Source organism: Ornithorhynchus anatinus, chromosome 11 (genome assembly GCF_004115215.2).
Source record: "Ornithorhynchus anatinus isolate Pmale09 chromosome 11, mOrnAna1.pri.v4, whole genome shotgun sequence".
Taxonomy (NCBI): Eukaryota; Metazoa; Chordata; class Mammalia; order Monotremata; family Ornithorhynchidae; genus Ornithorhynchus; species Ornithorhynchus anatinus.
In genome coordinates, this window is record NC_041738.1 from 29,836,507 (window position 1) to 29,858,016 (window position 21,510).

A 21,510-nucleotide genomic window follows, 5' to 3' on the forward strand; every position below is an offset into this window, starting at 1 on the left:
TGGGAAGTGGTGTGGCGATCAATCAATCGTATTTACTGAGTGCTTATTGTGTGCAGAGCACTGTACTAAGCGCTTAAGAGAGTACAATATAACAGAGTCACCAGGAATGTTCTCTGCCCACAGCGAGCTTACAGTCTAGAGTACGAGCTTACAATCTAGAAGTCAGAGAACCTGGGTTCTAATCCAGACTCTGCCACTTGCCTGCCATGTGTCTTTGGACAAGTCACTTTACTTCCTGTGCCTTGAATTCCCCATCTGTAAAATGGAGATTAAAAACTCATTCTCCCTGCTCCTTAGACTGTGAGCCCCATCTGAGACAAGGACTCTTACTTACATTGTATCTACCACAGCACTTAAACAATGCTTGACATGTAGTAAGTGCTTAACAAATACCACAGTTATTATTATAAGACTGTGGTTAGGTCTCTGGAAATTACTATGCAAATTTGGCTATCCTGAGAAGATTTTTAAGCTACTCCAAGATGGAATGGATGGTCAAGTCAGAGTTAAAAAAAATACCATGTCTGACCCAATCCCCTATCACTGTTGGAGAGAGGTTGGACTGCTTAGTAGTTTTTTGAACCTTGAACATATCTTTCAGTGACCTACTCTGAGAGACAGAAAGCATGGGACGACCAAAGTTTTTCGGGGGGGCTGGAGTCGGGGAAGAAGGAGAGAGATGTTTCTGGATAGCTGATTGTGGGCAGGCAATGTGTCTGCCAACTCTGTTGCATTGTGATCTCACAAGGACTTAGTACAGTGTTCTGCAGATAGTAAGGATTCAATAAACACCATTGATTGGATTTACCTGTCCAGTTAGAGAACTATATCTGGTGTCTTTCTATGCTGTTCTTGTAAAACTGACCTATTTCTCATCCCTTTAAACTTTGATTTTCCTTTAGGATTCCAGGTGAAAGCCTGGACCAAACATGGGTGTCTCCATTTTATTGGTTTTGTCGGGTGTTTTTTTCCTCTGTATTGTGCTGCTTGTGGCAGTCATAAGAAGTCATTTCATAAAAAGCCATCTGCTACTTTGTTTCCAAATATCAGAGGCAGAACAATGTCCAATTTTAATATCCTACTGTTTGACTGTGTTCTGTGCTAATTTGTCCTGTGATAACAATGAATCAAAGAAGAGGGATATGAGAAAGGGTGCATCTAAAGGGAATCTACCTCACCAGATAGCAGTAGTGAGTTCAGAATAGGCCTGTTTTGCTGAATTATCCATATCTTCTGACAGCTGAATTGGTGCAGCCCATCAATTCCATATCACATTGCAGTACACTAATAGTGAAGGGGTAAAATGATTTTTTTTTCTCAGTAGGCTGGTATAGGTCTCGTATTCACAAAATCCAACAGAGATGACAGTTCAGCTCTTCTAATAAAGAAGGTTATTCTAGTGACTTAAAGCAGGTTTTTGCTTTTACCAGCAAACTCTTCAGTTTGTTCATATGCTGGGGGTGGAAATTCTGCAAATGATCACTTAAAGTTATGATGCTCTAGAAAATCATAATACTTCCAAGTTGGCATAACTTGAATCCTTCCAGGCTGTAAGCTTCTTAAGGGCAGGGAATGTGGCTACCAACTCTGTTGCATTGTAATCTCCCCCGTGCTTAGTATGGTGCTCTGAACAAAGTAAGCACACAGTAAATACTACCGATTGGTTGATTGAATCAGAGAAGGTTTGAGGGATGGGGTAAGTTAATGTTAGGGAAGGAATTTACCGATTGCCCTGAAGTTCCTCTAGACCGGGGCAGGGAATGTGTCTGTTATATTGTTACGTTGTACTCTCCGAAGCGCTTAATACAACGTTCTGCACACAGTAAGCACTCAATAAATACAACTGATTCATTGATGGAAGTCAGTTGTTCTTCATAGCTACAGATGGTCCAACAAAAGAAAACGGGTTTAGATTGTACTAAGAGAGGATTTAGTTAGACCTGAGGGAGAACATCTTGAGTTCTGAGATAATTAAAAACAATAGAACAGGACACTGAAGGACTTTAAGGAATCGCAATCCATGGAGATCTTAAAACAAAACCTAGGTAGTTGATTTATTTGGCCAGGATAGTTTAATTATTCACCTCCATGGAGGCGGAGGGTGGGTAAGATATCTCCCTGAAGCCTCTTCCAATGCACGGATTCTAAAATTATGTGATTTTGGGGGGGAAACCATCAGACCTCAAGATAACGACAATTCCATTCAGACCCACCCAATACCAAACCCCCAGGCCCTAGATTTCTGGAACTATTTGAAGGGGAAGGGGTACACAGCCCTGAAAAATAAAACCAGGTTAGGGGAAGGTTAGAGAAAACCCAGGGGTGGAGGAAGCTTGGCTAAAAATAACAAAAAGTCCACTCAAGTGATCTGACAGTTTAATTTGAGAGACTCTTCACACACACCATTTGTGTGAAAATTCAGCATACGGTAGCTGTCAGGATGCACATTCAGTGCAAATGTCCTGCAAATACCATTTTTTTCATCGTGTTGTAGCACACCATTGAGTTGTTCCATTTTCCTTCTTTCCCTCTCTTTAATACCTCCCAGTTATGTCAAGCATTTTAAGAAATTACTCATTTTCTCATACAGCTACAAAGCTACCATCTTAACTGGAAAAATCCAAGCTATCTTCCTTGCTGGACCCTGATCATATTTTCATATGGCACTCAGCATCCAAGACTCTTGGAAGCAACTGGACATTAATCAGCCAGTCATTTAGGTATGCAATTGCAGGTGGGTGTATGGTGTAACAACAAAAAAAAAACCAACAAACAAAAAACAGTCAAGCTATGACAATGAAGGATGAATATAGTATAAAAGAGTGCAATGACTAGTCCAATATGCATTTGGGCAAATGTCCAGTGATCTCGCTAGTTCTGGGGTGGAATGGAGCCGCCAGCATGAAACTAGAGTGTTCCCATTCCAAATGTTCAAGTCTGGAAGTTGTCCTTGATAAGGATGTCCCTGTCCTAGTCTCACTCTTAGGAGATTGGGGGCATCATAGGCCCCAGACTCTGCTCTTCCCCTCAAAGTGTGAGTAGAGATCTGGTCATGGACGGTGGTTCTTTCAGTCTCTCGGATATTGCAGAGGGGTGTGGGAACACATTTATACCTAAACTCGGCCGTCATGTACTCTTGTATACTCAATTGCCCATTAAATCATTTCTTCTGTTACTTCATCCTGATATGTATTCATGCTACACATTTTATCCTTGATTTCCTCCTGCTTAAGTAATTTGTAAATAACGTTATCTCTATCTCCTTAGACCATAAGCTCCTGAAGGCAAGGAAAATGTATTTTACTTCTGTTGCATTCTCTCAAACATTTAGTACCATGCTCTGCACTCGGATGCTCAATAAAAACTGTTGATTAACTGAACAAAGGAGGAAAAGGGAAGAAGAAATGGAGATGTACAAAAAGGGAAGACAAGAGGAAAGGAACAGGGAAAGAAGAGTTGTGGTGGTGATGGTAGTAATAGCAATAATGCTTATTAGCACCTTCTGGGCAGGAAAAAAAATGACACATGTGAGAGTTAAACACAGTCCCTGGCCCTTCTGCACTTCATAATCTAGAAATAAGATGGCAAAGATTTTGGCAACAGGCCCAAATGGAAAGATGAAATAATATAAATACAAAAATGACAAAATACCAACTTCAGAGCCCAACAAGTCCAGTGGTAAAGGGAACCTGTAGAATCCTCAGGATGCTGCCACTTCAAATCATGAAGCATCTAGTAACAGTCAAACCTTCCCAAAGTTCTAAAATTTGTAGAGGCGGCATGCTGCCACTGCCTAATCCCCTGTGGCCCAAGTTGCCAGGGGCATGTCGGAAACAGGGGCACTGGGTAGCGAGGAGGGGACATGGCAAGTGTTACTAGCAATTTTATTTGTCAGTCTGGTAGAAAGAGAAGCTGAGAGGTAGGTTGTGCTGCTGCAGCAGCTTAAATCCCCTGCAGCAGTGCCTATCAGGGGCATGTTAGGAGCAGGAGTCCTTGATACCATGCTCGGAAGGCAACAGGAGCTACTGGAGGATTGTCTCTGCAGTTAGTCAATCAATCAGTGGTATTTACAGAGCATTGCCTGTGTGCAGAGCATTATGCTGAGAATTTGGGAGAGTACAATACAACAGAGTTGGTAGACACGTTCCCTGCCCACAGTAAGCTTAGGGTCGAGAGGGGAGAGAACAGACATTAAAATAAATAAATAAATAATGGATATAAATACATTATGGTACAAAGGAAAGAGGAGTGGGGTGGAAACAGAAGGAAAAGGAGGATGTGGATCACTGAGGAGGACAAGGACAGGTAGAATGGAAGGTGCAAAGACACATATGGGAACAGGGAAGGGGAGAGACAGGATAAATGCACAACGAAGATGGGCACGGAGAAGAAAGGGGAAAAAGGGAGAGAAGGTGAGGAAAAGAGAAGAAAAAATGTCAGGAGGAGAAATGCATGGACAGTGGCAGGAAGGGAGAAATAAAAAAAGGAAAGGAGGGGGAAGGATAGGTTGGGAAGGAAGAAAAGGATCAGACAAGGGATATAGGAGAAAAGGGACAAGAAAGAGGAGAGGGATGTTTCTATATATATATATGTAGGGAGAGAGGAAGGAGAAAAAGAAAGAAAGAAAGATGAGAGATCAAAGACCAAGGGGATAGAAAAGACTAGCAGAGGAAAGGAAGCAAAGAAGAAGGGGAGCAGAGGTGAAGCTTGCAAGGGTGCTTTTAAAATTTGACAATGGGAAAGATTCCATATCGAAACCCTAATCCTAGAAACCGCCACCCTCTGGATATTCTGCCTTCCCCCAAATGTCCTGGCATCCTGAAAATGTATCCAGTCTGTTTAGAGGAGGACGAAGTTCAATCCTTGATTTGCACGTCGCCATGAGTGTGTTTGTACATAAATATCTCCTGTATGTAACACAGCATGCGGTGTGTTGACAACGTGAAAAAAAAATAAGAAATCCTGAAACAACAGATATTGATCTATCAGAGAGTTTGTACCACTGAAATGTAGAGGAGGAAATGGCTACTTCAGCAAAGCCAGCCAGTTCTCATATTACAGTATCACACTCCTTGACAGACTGTTAAGGCAATACTTATGGTTGCAATCACACATTTCTGTTCTAGGAATCAAACTGAGGGGATGCAGAGGTCCAAATGAACCTCTGAAATATTTCTGGCAATCTCAGAGGGGTGATGAATTGCCAAATTACCGAGACACAAATGAATGTGTAAGTGGCTGCAGTAATTGAACCAAAAAGCTTTTTTTTAGTGAATTTCAAATTCCTTGTACAAAATTAAAGAGAAATATTTTTCTGAATTATTCTTTTTGTCTCCAAAAATTACTCCACTGACAGCTTGATTGTGCAAACTAGAAGCTCTGGCAAAAGCAGATTCATTCTAATCTAATATTTATTTGTCATTTTTTAAAGACTTTCCCCTTTTATGATCTATCTGTAAGTTTGTTCTCGGCTGGAGAACATCACCAAATTAGGAGGCCTAGGATTTTTTTCAATGTGAAATTCTTAGCATCCCCATCGCCTTTTCAACTACAAAGCAGGATGGGAGCTTGCAGTATTCTGCAAATCCAGATTTGTTTCTTCCTTATACTTCTTTAGAATCTCAGTGTGTTGAAAGCAGCCTTGGGAAAAACCACTTCCCTATCAGCCCAAGGCGACTTCAGATTTATATCAGACAGGCTTCATTCATTTTACTTTCTAGGAAACCTCAAAGGGAGAAGGTCACCCAATGAATAATTGGTGTGAATCTGTTAGGCCTCTCTACTTATTTGCGAGGTAGAACTAAAAGATTCACCTCAATACGTTTTATGCAGATAAAGATCTGGCTTTGAGGTTTGCATATAATGGAACTGAACCTGAACTCTTTCACTAGTCACTCAGTCTTAGGAATTACAGATCCACAAGTCAAAAGAACTATAATCAGGTGTCCGTGACTCAGCTGAAATACTGTCTTTACCACTTTGGATGTTCTACACAGTTTCTGGCTTGGTTGGATGGTTTTGCCAAAAAAAAGAATTCCTAATGCACACATCTAAAAATAAATCACATTTAAACCTGATTTTCCCAAAATGAATACCTATGCGAGGCCAAATGGTGTTGCCAATATTGTGTATCAAAAATCCACCAAGCAGGTTGATGAGGGAAATTTCATATTACAGGTACTAACCTCTGCTCATTCTGAAGGATGCCAGCTATAAAATACATTGGAATACTGTTATGTTTATTGATTGAACTATATATCAAAACCAAGCTGACTTTATGACCTTGGACAAGAAACACAAGAAAGTTAACATCATTGATATGACTATGATATGGAGGTCAAATTATCTTTCCGCAGCAAGCCGGAATGCCAGGACCACTGGGTGTAGCTTTCAGGTGGGGATTTATGATGAGTGATGATGAGCCTTGCAATGTTACCAGAGGGCAGAAGAAAGGGAAAATCAATCAATCGATCCATGGTATTTATTGAGCGCTTACTAATGGGAGAGTACATACAATACAAAACACTTGGCAGACACTTTCTCTATAGCCTGGGGGCTTTGATGGCCCTCCAACAACTCCTGCTTCACCTCCCCAGAAATAGATGAGTTTCCTCAAGCAGGCCACAGTCCTAGTCATCAGTTGCCTGACTCCACAGGACATTGTTCGGAAGATATTAATGGATCATATCCCAGGGTTTGAGAGCACAGCCTGGCATGGTTCAAAAGCAGAAAGGGCATCTTGACTATTTGACACTCTGAGAAAAACGATGACTGGTGCTTGGACAACTGCTGTTTTGCATATGGCCCAAGTCTTCCCCAAGACCTTACCCATCACTGGCATTATGATGTATAACTGTAGAGTTGGTTCATTAACTGAAACCCAGAATTTCATACCTTCCCAAACACGGAGGGGGAAAAAAATACACTAGTTCCTTTTTTGTAGGTATGATACTGCTTTTTGGTGACATTTAAGGAAAGATACTAGGGCAGGAGGGGCAAAAAAACCTTCCCCCAGAAACCTAAAATATCAACTGGGGCTAGGAGTCCTCAGTAAGACTCAATGAGAAGCAGTGTGGCTTAACGGATAGGGTATGGACCCATGGTCTTTCCACTAAGCTACTCTGGTTTCTGGAGAAAGAAGGATTTTAGGGGGACTTTGAAGATCAACAGCTTGGGGGAAACAGAGTGACCTTGTGGAAAGGTCATGCTTGGGAGTCAGAGGACCTGGGTTCTAATCCTGATCCTGTCACCTGTCTGCTGTATAACTTTGGGCAAGGCACTTCATTTCTCTGTGCCTCAGTTTCCTCATCTGTAAAATGGGGATTAAGACTGTGAGTGCCTTGTGGGATATGAATTGTGTCCTACCTGATTAGTTTGTATCCACCCCAGCGTTTAGTACAGGGCCTGAAACACAGTAAGTGCTTAACAAATATCATTAAAAAAAGAGTCCATCAACTCATAAATATGAAATGAGAATGGTTTATTGGATTTTATTGGATTTTAAAGCACCCATCCTGATAGTCAGACAATCCTCCAAACAGAAAACACAACCTAACAAATCCTCCAAGGCTCTTTCTAGGGTTCACCTGCAGTTATTGATGGTTAAAAATTATGGTATTTGTTAAACTCTTACTATGTGCCAGATACTGTACAAAGCACTGGGATGGATACAAGCAAATCGGGTTGGACACAGTCCCTGTCCCATGTGGAGCTCACAGTCTCAATCCCCAGTTTACAGAATGAGGAAATTGAGACACAGAGAATTAACTTGCCCAACTGACTTGTGAGTTGCCCAAGATCACACAGCAGACAAGTGGCAGAGACAGGATTAGAACCCAAGACCTTCTGACTCCTAGGCCCGTGCTCTATCCACGAGGTTCAGTCCCTCAAGGTTAAGTTCTGGATCCCCTTCTTTTCTCCAACAAGGAAAGAACTAATTCGCTCCCATGGCTTCAACTACCAACTACTATGTGGATGATACCCAAATCTACATCTCCAGCCCTGCAGTCTCACATTTCCTCTTGCCTTCAAGACATCTCCAATTGGATGTCCTCCCATCACTTCAAGTTTAACATGTCCAAAACAGAACTTCTTATCTTCCTACCCAAACCCCATCCTCCCCCTGACTTTCCCATCACTGTAGGCGGCACCACCATCCTTCCTGGCTCACAGGTCCGGAACCTTGGCGTTATCCTCAACTCCTCTGTCTCTCATTCAGCCCACATATTCTATCCATCAGTAAATCCTGTCAGTCCCACCTTCACAACATAGCTAAAATCCGCCATTTCCTCTCCATCCAAACTGCTACCACGTTAACGCAATCATTCATCCTATCCCCCATGGATTACTCCATCAGCCTCCTTGCTGACCTTCCAGCCTCCTACCTCTCCCCAGTCCAGTGCAAACTTCACTCTGCTGCCTGGATCATTTTCCTACAAAAACAATCAGGAGATGTCACCCTGCTCCTCAAAAGACTCCAGTGGTGGCCCATCCACCTCTGCATCGAACAAAAAATCCTCACCATTGGCTTTAGAGCACGCCATCACCTTGGCCCCTCCTACCTCACCTCGCTAATCTCCTACTACAACCCAACTCCCACACTTCACTCCTCTAATGCTAACCTTCTCACTTTGCCTTGATCTCACTTGTCTCACCGCTGACCCCTCGCCCATGTCCTGCCTCTAGCCTGGAATGCGCTCCCTCCACATATCCAACAGACAATTACTCTCTCCTACTTCAGCGCCTTATTGAAGGCACATCTCCTCCAAGAGGTCTTCCCTGATTAAGTTCCCACCTTTCCTCTTCTCCCACTCCCTTCTTATTTACCCTGACTTGCTCCCTTTTTCTTTCCTCTCTCCCAGCCCTATAGCACCTATGTATATATCTGTAATTTATTTATTTAATGTCTTTCTCCCCTCCTCTGGAGTGTAAGCTTGTTGTGGGCAGGGAATGTGTCTGCTTATTCTCATACTATACTCTCGCAAGAGCTTAGTACAGTTCTCTGCATACAGTAACTGCTCAATAAATACGATTGAATGAATGAACACCCAACATGACCTCCCAGTACAGAGGGCTAGTAGCTAGTGAGGAAGATTGAGCTTTTTTGTCCCTTTCCCATTAAATCCTGGGGAAGAACAGTAAAAACAACAACAACAGTAATGGGTCCAAAAAGGTGTCGTCTAATATTTATCGCTTAAAATTATCATAACTTTTTTTAGCATCTTGCAATCTGTAAATGAAATGATGGCTGATAGTTTACAACTCCAGCAAATATGGGAATGTACTTAGGGTACCCAACAAGATATTAGTCATGTCTTTGGAACAAGTTGTCTAGATTTCTTCACTGTCTGGGAAAGCTTATTAAACACTTGACATGCCTAATATTTCTCAGCACAGTGGCTATTTGATTACCAGATTTCTACTTTCTTGAATTCTCCCCAACATAATATTTCTTTTAAAACTACAACATGCAGTGAGTCAGATGGAATCCCGCCGGGAGAGGTACAATTAAGAATCTTATGCAATAACACATTCCTTAGTCCTTACAGTCAGCATATGTATGGGCATCAGTGGTGGAAAAAACCAAAGTGCTGATGTTAGTACTCTCCATCTAGCGTTTTATTTTTGCAGTTTTTCATGTATTTTAGTTATTATCACAAGCTTCTGTATTACACACTTCAGCATTATTATAACCCTAATGCATTAATTTCTTACAGAATGACACTTCTTTCTAGCATTGCGCTCATGTAGGTCCCCAGGAATATTGTATATTTATCAGTTTTGATTCCTACATCCTCATCTAGCTTCTCCCTGAATACCAATCATATCTTATGTTCCATTCTAGGGACATCTTCTTTTGTGGTTTTTCTGATGGGAAAAATGTGGGAGAGAAGAATAGAGATGAAGAGTTGTACTGCTTCACGGAAGGGTAGGCTTGGATAATCAATCTTCAGGAATGGAAAATATTCTGTCCTACTTAGTTAGCCAGAGGTCCTGAGTTTGAATGTATTAGTCCTATATTTGACTTTCCAGCTCAAAATCTTAATAAGATATTCAGCATTATAAGAGAGCTAAGAAGATGAGGTGTTGAGGCTGAAACAAATACCAGATATGTTACTTACAGCAGGGATTGTATGGTTTGGGAATGAAATAATGAAAATAATTCAGCCTAACACATTCGTTTCGGCTCCATTTCCACACGGGTTGAACTAAACGCTCAGACCTAACCAAGGGAGGGAGACACTTCCAGATCATTATGAGGACTATACCTCATATAGCTCGACCCAAGAGCTCACCAGGAAACCTGATGTTAACAAACTGATTACCTAGACAGAGGCTTGAACCAAGGAAGCGGTCCCTGGGCCAACAATAATGACATATGCAAATTGCCAATATGTGACCTGTTAGTCTGAAAAGGAGGATACTAACCCATATATGTTCGGTTGCTAACTTGTTTTCCCATCAGTGGTGCCGTTTACCTAATGTATACCTGCTAAAGGAATAAGATTGCAGGAAAGGTGTTCTATCATCTTTGGATTAGTTTCATCCATAACTTGAGATTTCAGTCTGGATGACTACCTTGGTTGTTCCTTCTTCCATCTTTCTTAAAATGTTCCAGATCTTTATAAAAGCAAAGAGAAAGAAAAGTACTCCTTTCCCATACCCTTATCTCACCCTCTCTCTGCTTGTCATCTATGCACCTAGATTCATATGCTTTGGGCATTTGGTAATCATCCCATCCTCAGCCCTACAGCACTCATGTATAAATTTGTAAATTATGTATTTATATTAATCTCTACTTCATCCTCTGGACTGTAAGTTCATTGTGGGCAGGGAACGTGCCTACCAACTCTATTGCATTGTGCTCTGGACAGGAAGCGCTCAATAAATACCATCGATTGATTAACCTCTCCTTTTATTCATTCAGTCGTATTTATTGAGTGCTTACTGTGTGCAGAGCACTGTACTAAGCATTTGGGAAAGTACACTACGGCAGTAACGACACACCTTCCTGTAATCGAGACTTGGTAGAGTGCTGGAAAGTCTCCAGGTGTGACCCTGAGAGGAATCAGTTATGTCACAGAATAATAATAATAATAACTGTGGTATCTGTTAAGTCCTTATTAGGTGCCAAGCACTGTACTAAGTCCTGGGATAGATACAAGTTAATCAGGTCAGATACAGTCCTCTCAAACATGAGACTCACAGTCTCAGTAGGAATCTAAACTATGATGACGATGAACACATTAAAAAACTACTAAGAATGAAAACTAATAGTTTTCCTCTCAGTTTCACTTGTTTGAACTTGTAATCGATCAAACTAACCTTTCCAGGATAATTATAGAGCTTCTTTTTTCTATGTAGGCAGATGAAGCATCTGTGCTCCTATCTCCCTGAACCCTCCATGACATCTCTGTGGAAGCTTTTGGCGGAGGTTTATTCTCTTATTAAAAGGTACGATGATACCAAAAAAACACTCCTTCCCCAAAACTGAATGGCATTCTCTCTCAGGAGGGGAATGGGGAAGAGCAGGGAAAAAGAAAAGAAGTACACTCAGAATTTACTGATATCCTAATTCAATCTCCCTCCCTCCCTCTACATATCCAAAAGACCCGGACTCTCCCTATCTTCAGAGTCCTACTAAAATCATATCTCTTTCAGGAAATCTTACCTGACTAAACTCTCATCTCCTCACCTTACTTTTCCTCCTTACTATCTCAACCATGCACCTAATACCACCACCTTACCCTTTGGTACCCCCGGCCCCTGGCCCACATCCCCAATCCTATAGCGCTTAAGTACTTATCCTTATACTTGGCTGCTTCCCCTAGCTATAACTTATTTTACATCTGTCTCCCTCATTAGACCATAAGTTCCTTGAAGGTAGGGATCATGTCTACCACATTGTATTCTCCCAAGTGCTTAACAGCTCATCCATAAGCTCCTCTTGGGCAGGAAATGTCTACCAACTCTATCATACTGAACTCTCCCAAAAGCTTAGTACAATGCTCTGCACACAGTAAGCGCTCAATAAATATGATCGATTGATGAAGAGTAGTGCTCTGCAGAGAGCGCTCAATAAATACTGTTGATTGATTGATTGATTGATTGATTGATTGATTGATTGACTTGAATGATTTGGTGTTTGGTCTACTCAATCCTTTGTCAAAACACCATAAAATGTGATGGCCAGAAGGTTTTCAAGCAGTGCCATTTATACACACTTGGAAGGGTATTTATTCATGTCATTTAACTGCTAGATCAGTATAGCACCTTACTCTTTGTTAGTCCGCCATACATGTTGGGGAGAAATGATAATCTCCTTTGGGGGGGGGCGCGGAGGGGGAGAGAAGAGTTAGCTTTCTCTTTTGTCACTGGTCTTTTGTGGCAGGATAGACATAAACAGGAATTGTGCACAACTAGTTGAGTGGAAAGAGCTGCTTCACTGGAAATTGCCACTTGACCCTAAGTACTGTTGTATTTCTTTAGGGAAGGTTATCTTTATTTAACAATGAATGCTGGCCTGGTAAGTAACTAAATTGATTAGTTACTGACATATTCAGGGAAGATTCTTCAGAAGTCTGGGCTAAGCCTAAATGAGCCAGTTGGATGGGGAGTGGGAAACTACACTGATTACGTATCCAGGCATGTTCCAATCTTTCTAAAGATTCATTTGTCCCTTGAGGGATGAAGTGGCCAAATAGTTTTGGATGGGGCTTTTTTCTTACCGAAAAGATCATAGAATTGACCACTTCTGAATCCAACCTCTTAGTGAGGTTGGGTTGGGTTGGAGAAGATGGGGGGGAAGTGGGAGTAACACAAAATGTCTCAATAAAGTTGACAGTAGAGACTGGATCTGGGGGTTCCAAATACCTATTTAGTAGCTGCAGGCAGAGAGTAGCTCTTCAAATAGGAAAGCTCCCCTTCTGATTAACCTAGGCGTCAGCTTTCCTGCTGTTGTCTGCTGCTTGAACACCAACTGGGGGTTTTTCCTCTCCTGTTAACAGAGATAACTTTACTCTGTTCCAGTATGTTCTTTCAGGGAAAAAAACACCTTAGTTTTAAAATAGCTGTGTACTGTTCATATTTATTAATTGACATTAATAAAAAGAAAGGGAGCTTAAGTCCTTTGAGAGTGTTAAGTTTTAGAATCATTATCACTTCTGTACTTGGGACCATTGAATGCAAATATATATGAGATACAGTGCCATCTTTGAAATCTTTTAGAAGGAGGAATCTTTTTAAAAAGTATTGATTTTATTAAGGAAGACATACATTAAATAGAGGAAGTAGCACACCAACATCAGAATTCCTTCCCACTTTGTTTCCATTTAAATCTGCGCATATGGGAAAGGGTTGTTTAAGGGCCTCAAACGTACACATTTCTCTTTCCAAGCAGGAATATGAATGTCTCAATTTAAGTGAACTCAGTGGGTGATCCAATTCCTCTACCCCATGCTTCTTCTGAGTAACAAAAAAAGAAGTGAAGAACTACGTAAAGGTTACTGAGCTGCAAAAGAAAGCGGTTTGTTTCATTTTAATGCATTTTATCAGAGGGACTTGCCTTCCTTAATGTATGTTATGTTTATGCAGTAAACAATACTGAATTTGCTCCGAGACTAACTTCTAGAATCAGTGATTCATATAAAGACACTAAGCTTCTTTTGGCTTCTCGGTTTTGGGAGGTCAGAAGAAGCTTCACAGGGCAGGAGGCAATTAAAAGAGAGAATCAAAGGATAAAGGACTGGAAGGGACTATTTAGGCCAACCTCCATGTCTTCAGGCAGAATTACACCTAAACTATCCCTAATAATCGAACTTGATGAAATGAAATGTAATCCTCAGCTACTGGCTATATGCACTGTCTAGATGTCATTCCAAAATTGGTGTCAGTATAAACTTACTCTGCATGGGAACATGGAATAAATCTGACTAATGGCTATTTGACAACCCCAGAAAAGAATGAAACTGCTGAAGTTCAATAATTACCCACAAATGTCCCAGACTCATAAGACACTCAAATGTCCACACAAAAGATTCTAAATATGCTCAGAGAGCCAGATAGTGCTCTGAAACTGTAGCTACAGAAACAGCTGAGAACATACAAGCCTAGGTGTCCTTTCCTCTCTCAACTTTCTACTTCCTGCACCTACCATAACTTAATAATAATAATAACAATAATAATAATGGTATTTGTTAATGACTAAGTATGTGTCCAGCACTGTGCTGGAGTAGATACAAGTTAATTGGTATTTGTTAAGCGCTTACTATGTGCAGAGCACTGTTCTAAGCGCCGGGGGATACAAGGTGATCAGGTTGCCCCACGTGGGGCTCACAGTTTTCATCCCCATTTTACAGATGAGGTCACTGAGGCACAGAGAAGTTAAGTGACTTGCCCAAAGTCACACAGCTGGCAAGCGGTGGAGCCGGGATTCGAACCCATGAACTCTGACTCCCAAGTCTGGGCTCTTTCCACTGTGTGCCACATGGGATTCACAGTCTCAATAGGAGGGAGGACAGGTATTGAATACCCATTTTACAGTTGATGAAATTGAGGCACAGAGAAGTCAAGGGACTTACGAAAGGTCACAGAGCAGATGAGTTAAGTGACTTGACCAAGGTAAGTTAGTAGGGATATCAAATTATTTGTCACTCAGCATTCTTTCAGTCAAATGAATTCATAACCCCAATTTAGAAATGTTTAGAAATCATTAGTGGTCAAGGTTCCCAGAATAGATCACTTTAATTTCCACCAGTGATAATACAGGCCTGAGTAGGGCTTACTCTAACCCCTTCTGGGTGTCTCCGAGGGCCTAGGACAATGTTCTGCACCCGGTAGATGCTCCCTGCATCGATCAATCACATTTACTGAGTGTTTACTGTGTGCAGAGCACTGTACCAAAGCGCTTGGGAGAGTACAAGACATGTATTATTGCTCATCAGTTCAGGTTTTACAGACCAAAACAACACCGATACCCACACGGGTTTCTCTTTGAAATAGCCTTTCCAAACTGATTCCCCCTCTGAAGTTGGAGGTCCCAAAACCCTATCGAATCAGACAAAGTCATGTCATTCATTATGCTTTTTCATGTCTTCCTTGTGTTTTTCACCAAGGTGCTGAAAGTAACTGAAGCTTCAATATAGCAACCATAAGCACTCAGCGACCAGATTAAATGAAAACAAAGCAGGAGGAAAAATGGGCCTCCAAGGCAAAACACAGGCAACTGTCCCTTTTAGGAAGTCTTTCCCCTTACTTCGACTGAATATTCAGTTCTCACTCAAAGCACATGTCATTTTCATTCAAAGGCCGGGGAAAATGAATCCTTCATTCTCTCCAGTGGGTTAAGGTATTTGAATGAGATAATGTAAAGTGTAAATCCTCCGGAGGGTCTTAACAGAGAACACCATTCGGGAGAGAGATACTTTGGTACCAAACAAAAGAGTTTAAGCACTAATTCTCATTAAAAATGCAACTGCTACTTTCATCAGAGCTGATTTCCATATCAGCAATTTAGGATATCATGGTTTGGTTAGTTTTTCCTCAGCTTTAGAAATCCATATAAAGTACAGGCTGGAGGAACTGATCTTGGAGCTAACTTCACCAATTTAAAAGACTGCATTCACTGAGGATTATAGCCTGGATTTGCTAGAGAAGTTGTGAATAGTAGATCAGGATTGGAGGGAGATGATTGGGGAGGGGCCGGAGCAGAGGAGTGGTATTGAACAGGCGCAGAGTATTGAAACCATGGAACTGAAAACAGATTCATAGAAATTGATTGGCTGCCTCGAAATGAATAACACCTCTGTGAAGAAATCACAAGATTATTGCCAAGTGCATTAGCTTGCTGCAATAAAAGACCCTCTGAATAAGACACACTTTCCAGCAAGTTGGATTTTTGCATTGCTTGGTGCCAGCTTAGTGATTTGTTTTGGATTAAACACAGCAGCCTGTTAGCCCTGTGAGTTAATATTCAGGGAAGGCAACTGAGTCCCTCGCTGAACTTTGAACACTTTTTTTATAAGAAAGAAAATGGATTCAATCAGGCTACCGTCTTGCACTCATCGAGCTAAAATGATCCAGATAATAGGCCTTTTTTAATCTTTTCTGGACCATTCCTTGGAAGGGCTTGGTTCATTTTTTAGCCTTTCTCTGCCCACTAGTCTCAGCTGGGAGAAGTTGTTCTGGCCATTTCTATCCTTCCAAACTTGGTACAGTTTGGGGTTTTTCAACCTAAGGAACACACTAGAAGCTTGGCATCGAGCAGACGTTCTTATCAAACCAGGTTATTCACAGGATTAGGAAAGCAAATACAGTAAAAAGAATCTAGGAACAGTACCAAAACCAGAAAACTAAAACAGACTTAATTGGCCCAGGCTGAAATAGCTGAGGCAAAAGTTGCACCATTTCCGACAGCACCATGAAATTGGGATGTGCTGTTCAATCCAAACACGGTTTTTCTTTCTCAGAGGTGGAAAAGAGTTTGCATTCCTGAAAGAACCTATCTGTTGGTGGTCTTCCTGCTCTAGACCAAACCAAACTTAAAATTTCAGGGAGAGAAAAAAGAGAATGCTGAGATGCCTGAGCTTTCTGGTTTGATTTAAACTGGCTCCATTATAGGAATTTTTAAAAACATTTGCTTAAAAAATCTGTTGTCATCCTGACCACATCCATTCCACTCCTTTTAAAACTGCATTGATACCAGTAAACGTAAAGTAACGCAAGCCGTTGCCCTTTGCCACCACAGGACCCAGAATAGGCAAAATAACTATTTTCAACCTATCTTTCAAAATTTCTTCCCACAAGGTCGGAGCAAATCAAATTCACAGTCTCTCTGGAAGTTAAGGGTTGGCATTTAAGTTCCAGTTCCACAAGATCAGAGCAAATCAAGCTCACTGATCATGGCCTCTCTGGAGTTAAGGGTTGACTTTTGAGTTCCAGCTGCAACTTATATTTGAATGAGAACTCTCCCGAGCTAGTCAGAACTACTGGACTGCTGAACTGGGATGAGAAAAGCCATGCCTCATCAAGGTAGGAAAATTTAATGACAATAATAAAAGGTTTGGGTTGCAATAATAACATACCAAATGTATTTGATTTATAAGGAGAAAGAGAGCCATGCTTAACTTAGAAATGGATTCAAAAATGAGTATGTGCTGAACACTTTAAAAGTACCCAGAAGTAAAATCCTCAGTTGATATTCTGAAAAGCAGCAGGGAACACGTCTCTTTCAACTGCTTAGGCACAGAACGATGACTATGAACAGAACTATGCCATCAGAGAACCTGAGAAATACACATGGGGCAGTCATAAAAACTTCATTCAACTTGTACTGGCAATTGATTTCAATGGAATTGCAACTACCCAAGCAACATCGACAGCTCTCTGGAAAATATAGATCCCCGTACCAAATATTGATGTGCAGGGCTCATTTATTTTACATTAATGTGTATAGGTGAATTAAGAGATCTGACTATGGAGTGCCTTATACTGTTTTCCAAGTTTGGCAACCATTGCTTGAGTGTTTCAAGTGGCATAATCACATGCCACGATACTGTATTTTCCTAACCACTCTCCCAAGGAACCCAATACCAACAAACTCACTTGGGATTTATTCTCTGTTTCACAATTTTTGCAAGACGGTTCCACTAACACAAAATAAATGATCGGGCAGTACATTGTTTTATTAAAATTGACAAACAGATAACAGGTATTCTTGTAGTTCAGTGCAGAGACAGCACTACAGGTCATTGCAAGACTTCAAAGATTAGTTTCATACACCTTACTTCAGAACTCAATCTAAGAAAAAAGCCAAAAGTTGAATTGCTCCTCAGGAATACAAACAGTTGATAATATATTCATAATGAAAAATGTTCTCCTTGTTGAAAAAGTGTTAATTGAATATGATCTTCTCTGATATCAGAGGTTACTCTACTAAACACTCTCACCAGTGTTGTATAAATTCCCAAATGTTTCAAATGAGGAAGAAGTATCTTATTCAATACCTCATCTCTGAGAATTCACAAGGATGGTAGATTCTCCAATAATTCATCAAACATCAAGATAGTTTATAAATAATTTACACAGAAGCTTATTATTTCTATCTTTAAATTAATTATTACATTGAAAATGTGAGCTTCTAGCTTCATCTTTAGGTCTTCTAAAACATACCTTCTAGAGTATTCTCACAGTCATTTAGTATAGCGTGCTGCACACAGGGAAAACTCAATAAATTTTATGAATTGATATCTATTGAGCCCATGGACTATGAGAGAAGAACTGAAGTAGCATTGGTTAGTAGCAAATCAGAGCAAGGATACCAAAGAGTTTTCCTCTCTCAAGACTGACCGTCTATCAAGTAATTTCTTGCCATTATATTTCTTCAGCCAGTAAAGTGCTTCCAGGAGACAAGGAATGAGAACAGAGGGGGAAGAGAAGGAGGAGATGGAGGAGGACAAGGAGGAAGGGAAGTCGAAGGGTGAGGTAAGGAGTGGAAGACAAGAAAGAGAAGGGAAAAGAAGTAGGAGGAGGGCAGGAAGGGAGAAGAAGGAGGGGAGAGGAGAAAGAGGAGGAAGAAAAATCTGGGGAGAAAGTGTTTTATTTGGAAACATTGATTAGCATTTTCTAAAAACAACTTTATCACAGACAAAACCTTGGCACCAGGTCCCAAAGTGACAAGAGTGACAAGTAGCAAAATACGTGAGTCACATTGTAAAGCAACGGACGTGATCGGCAATAGCTTTCCCAACACACTGTAACTGATATGTCAGCAAGTCATCTCATAAAAATGCAAAAAAAAAAGTTTGCAAAAATATGGGTCTAAACATTTTTATAGTGTCTTGCATCTTAAGTAATTGCACAATAATAATATGGTAATCTAATAGTAATTGACAAGATAGAAATGCCTAGTAATCATGTATTGTACCTGACATAAGCTATATTACATCATCCAATATCCTGGCTTTCATACAACTATTTCATTACCTGAAAGCTTCCTAGTAATGAATATGCTATTAAGGGTTTTTTTAAAAAAAATTTCATGTTTCTCATGCAGCAGTTTTTCAATAAATTTCCCTGACTTCTTTCATAAATAAATTCCATTATTCCTCATTAGTTTAAAAAAACAACAAACACTTTTTTCTGCTCTTGAAAAGAAGTCTTATAATTAGATGACCTTGCTACATAAAATCACGAATGAAAAAGGACCTGACAATTTGCAGAAAAATATTTAATCAGACATTAGGGCATTAAATACAGTTAGGGAGACATAAGACATTATCATGAAATCAACGACTTGCAGAAGGAATCCTTTACAATACAATAGTTTTAAAGATAATTTAGGTTTACTACAGCATTAGATGAATCCTACTATTCAAACAATTTGTCATTGATTTCTTCATTTTGTTGTTTTATACATGCTCTTAAAATATGCTTGGTAATTAGTAAAAATTGTATACAATTCAAATGGCATTTCGGGTAACTTGTATTGACTTAAACCTCTGGTAATAAAATGATAACAATCAGTATTATTGTGATTCATTGCAATTTTTACTTTCACTTTTTAATGGACTTGGTGCAATATAGAATTGAATGTAATGCTGCTGCCACCTCAAGGTCACTATTGAAAATGAGATGGTTTATTTCGGTGGATTTAATATATCAGGGCATGTTTAAGAAATACATTTAAACACCTAATTGATGAAAATTTCATGTCTTGGTCACAGGGCAGTTAATCTAAAATGTTATTTGCAACTAAGGCTATAGATTTCCCTTGCAATTTGACTGTGAAATGAACTCTGATGTGCTGGTTTGTACACCACATTTGAGAGAGAGATGCAGGGTGTAGCGGATAGAGTACGGGCTCGGGAGTCAGAAGGTCATGGGTTCTAATCCCAGTTCCACCACTTATCTGACATTGGGCAAATAATAATAATAATAATAATAATAATAACAATGATGGTATCTCTTCATTCATTCATTCATTCAATAGTATTTATTGAGCACTTACTGTGTGCAGAGCACTGTACTAAGCTCTTGGAATGTACAATTCAGCAACAGAGACCATCCCTGTCCAATAACAGGCTCACAGTCTAAACAGGGGAGACAGACGGCAAAGCAAAACAGAACAAAACAAGACAAATCATTGAGATAAATAGAATCATGGCGAAATACACCTCATTGACAAAATAAATAGGGTATTAAATAATATATATAAATACTTGCCCAAAGTCACACAGTTGATTAGTGGTGGAGCCAGAATTAGAACCCACAACCTCTGACTCCCAAGCTCTTTCCACTAAGCCCCGCTGCTTCACAAATCACTTCTCTGTATCTTCCTTACCTGTAACTGTAAAATGGGGTTTGAGACTGTGAGCCCAACGTGGGACAGGGGCTGTGTCCACCCCAATTTTCTTGTATCCACCCCATTGCTCAGTACAGTGCCTAGCACATAGTAAGTGCTTAACAAACACCATAATTAGCAGCATGGCCTAGTGGCTAGAGCACGGGCCGGGGAGTCAGAAGGTAATGGGTTCTAATCCCAGCTCTGCCACTTGTCTGCTGTGTGACCTTGGTCAAGTCACTTTACTTCTCTGTGCCTCAGTTCCCTCATCTATAAAATGGGGATTGACACTGTGAACTCCACGTGGGACAGGGACTGTGTCCAACCTGATTTGCTTTTATCTACCCCAGCGCTTAGAACATTGCCTGGCACATAGTAAATGCTGAACAAATGCCATAATTACTATTATTATTACCATTATTATTCTATTACCAGTTGAGGGTAGGTGTTAGGAATAAGTCAAACTACATTTTACCACCACAATGGGCTGGACTGCCCAGAACAAGAAAATAGTTTGATCAATCAAGTATTTATTGAACATTTACTATGTGCACAGCTCTGTACTAAGCACTTGGGAGAGTTCAACACAACAGAATTAGCAGACATATTCCCTGCCCATAATGAGTTTACAATCTAGTGGGGGAGACAGGCACTAATATGAATAAATAATTTATAATATGCAATTTAAAGATAAGTATTTAAGTACTGTAGGCTTGGGGAAGGGTGAATATCAAGTGTCCAAAGGTCACAGGTTGAAGTGCGTAGGTGACACAGAAGGAAGAGTGAGCCAGGGAAAAAAGGATATAATCAGGGAAGGCCTCTTGGAGGAGATGTGACCTTAGTAATGCTTTAAAAGTGGAGAGAGTGGTGGTCTGATGTATATGGAGAGGGAGGGCATTTCAGGGCAGGGGAAAGATGTAGGAAATAGGTTGGCATTGAGATAGATGAAATGGGGCACAGTGAATAAGCTGATGCTAGAAAAACAGACTGTGCTAGCTGGGCTATAGTAGATTAGTGAGGTGAGATAGGATGGGGCAAGCTGATTGAGTGGCTTTAATTATGAATATGTATTTTTATTTGCATTTTTGAAATGTCTTATCAAGGCAGCTAATGCTAATTTTAGCAAGAATTTCCCCAGTCTCCCTCTAATAATAATAATAATAATAATGGCA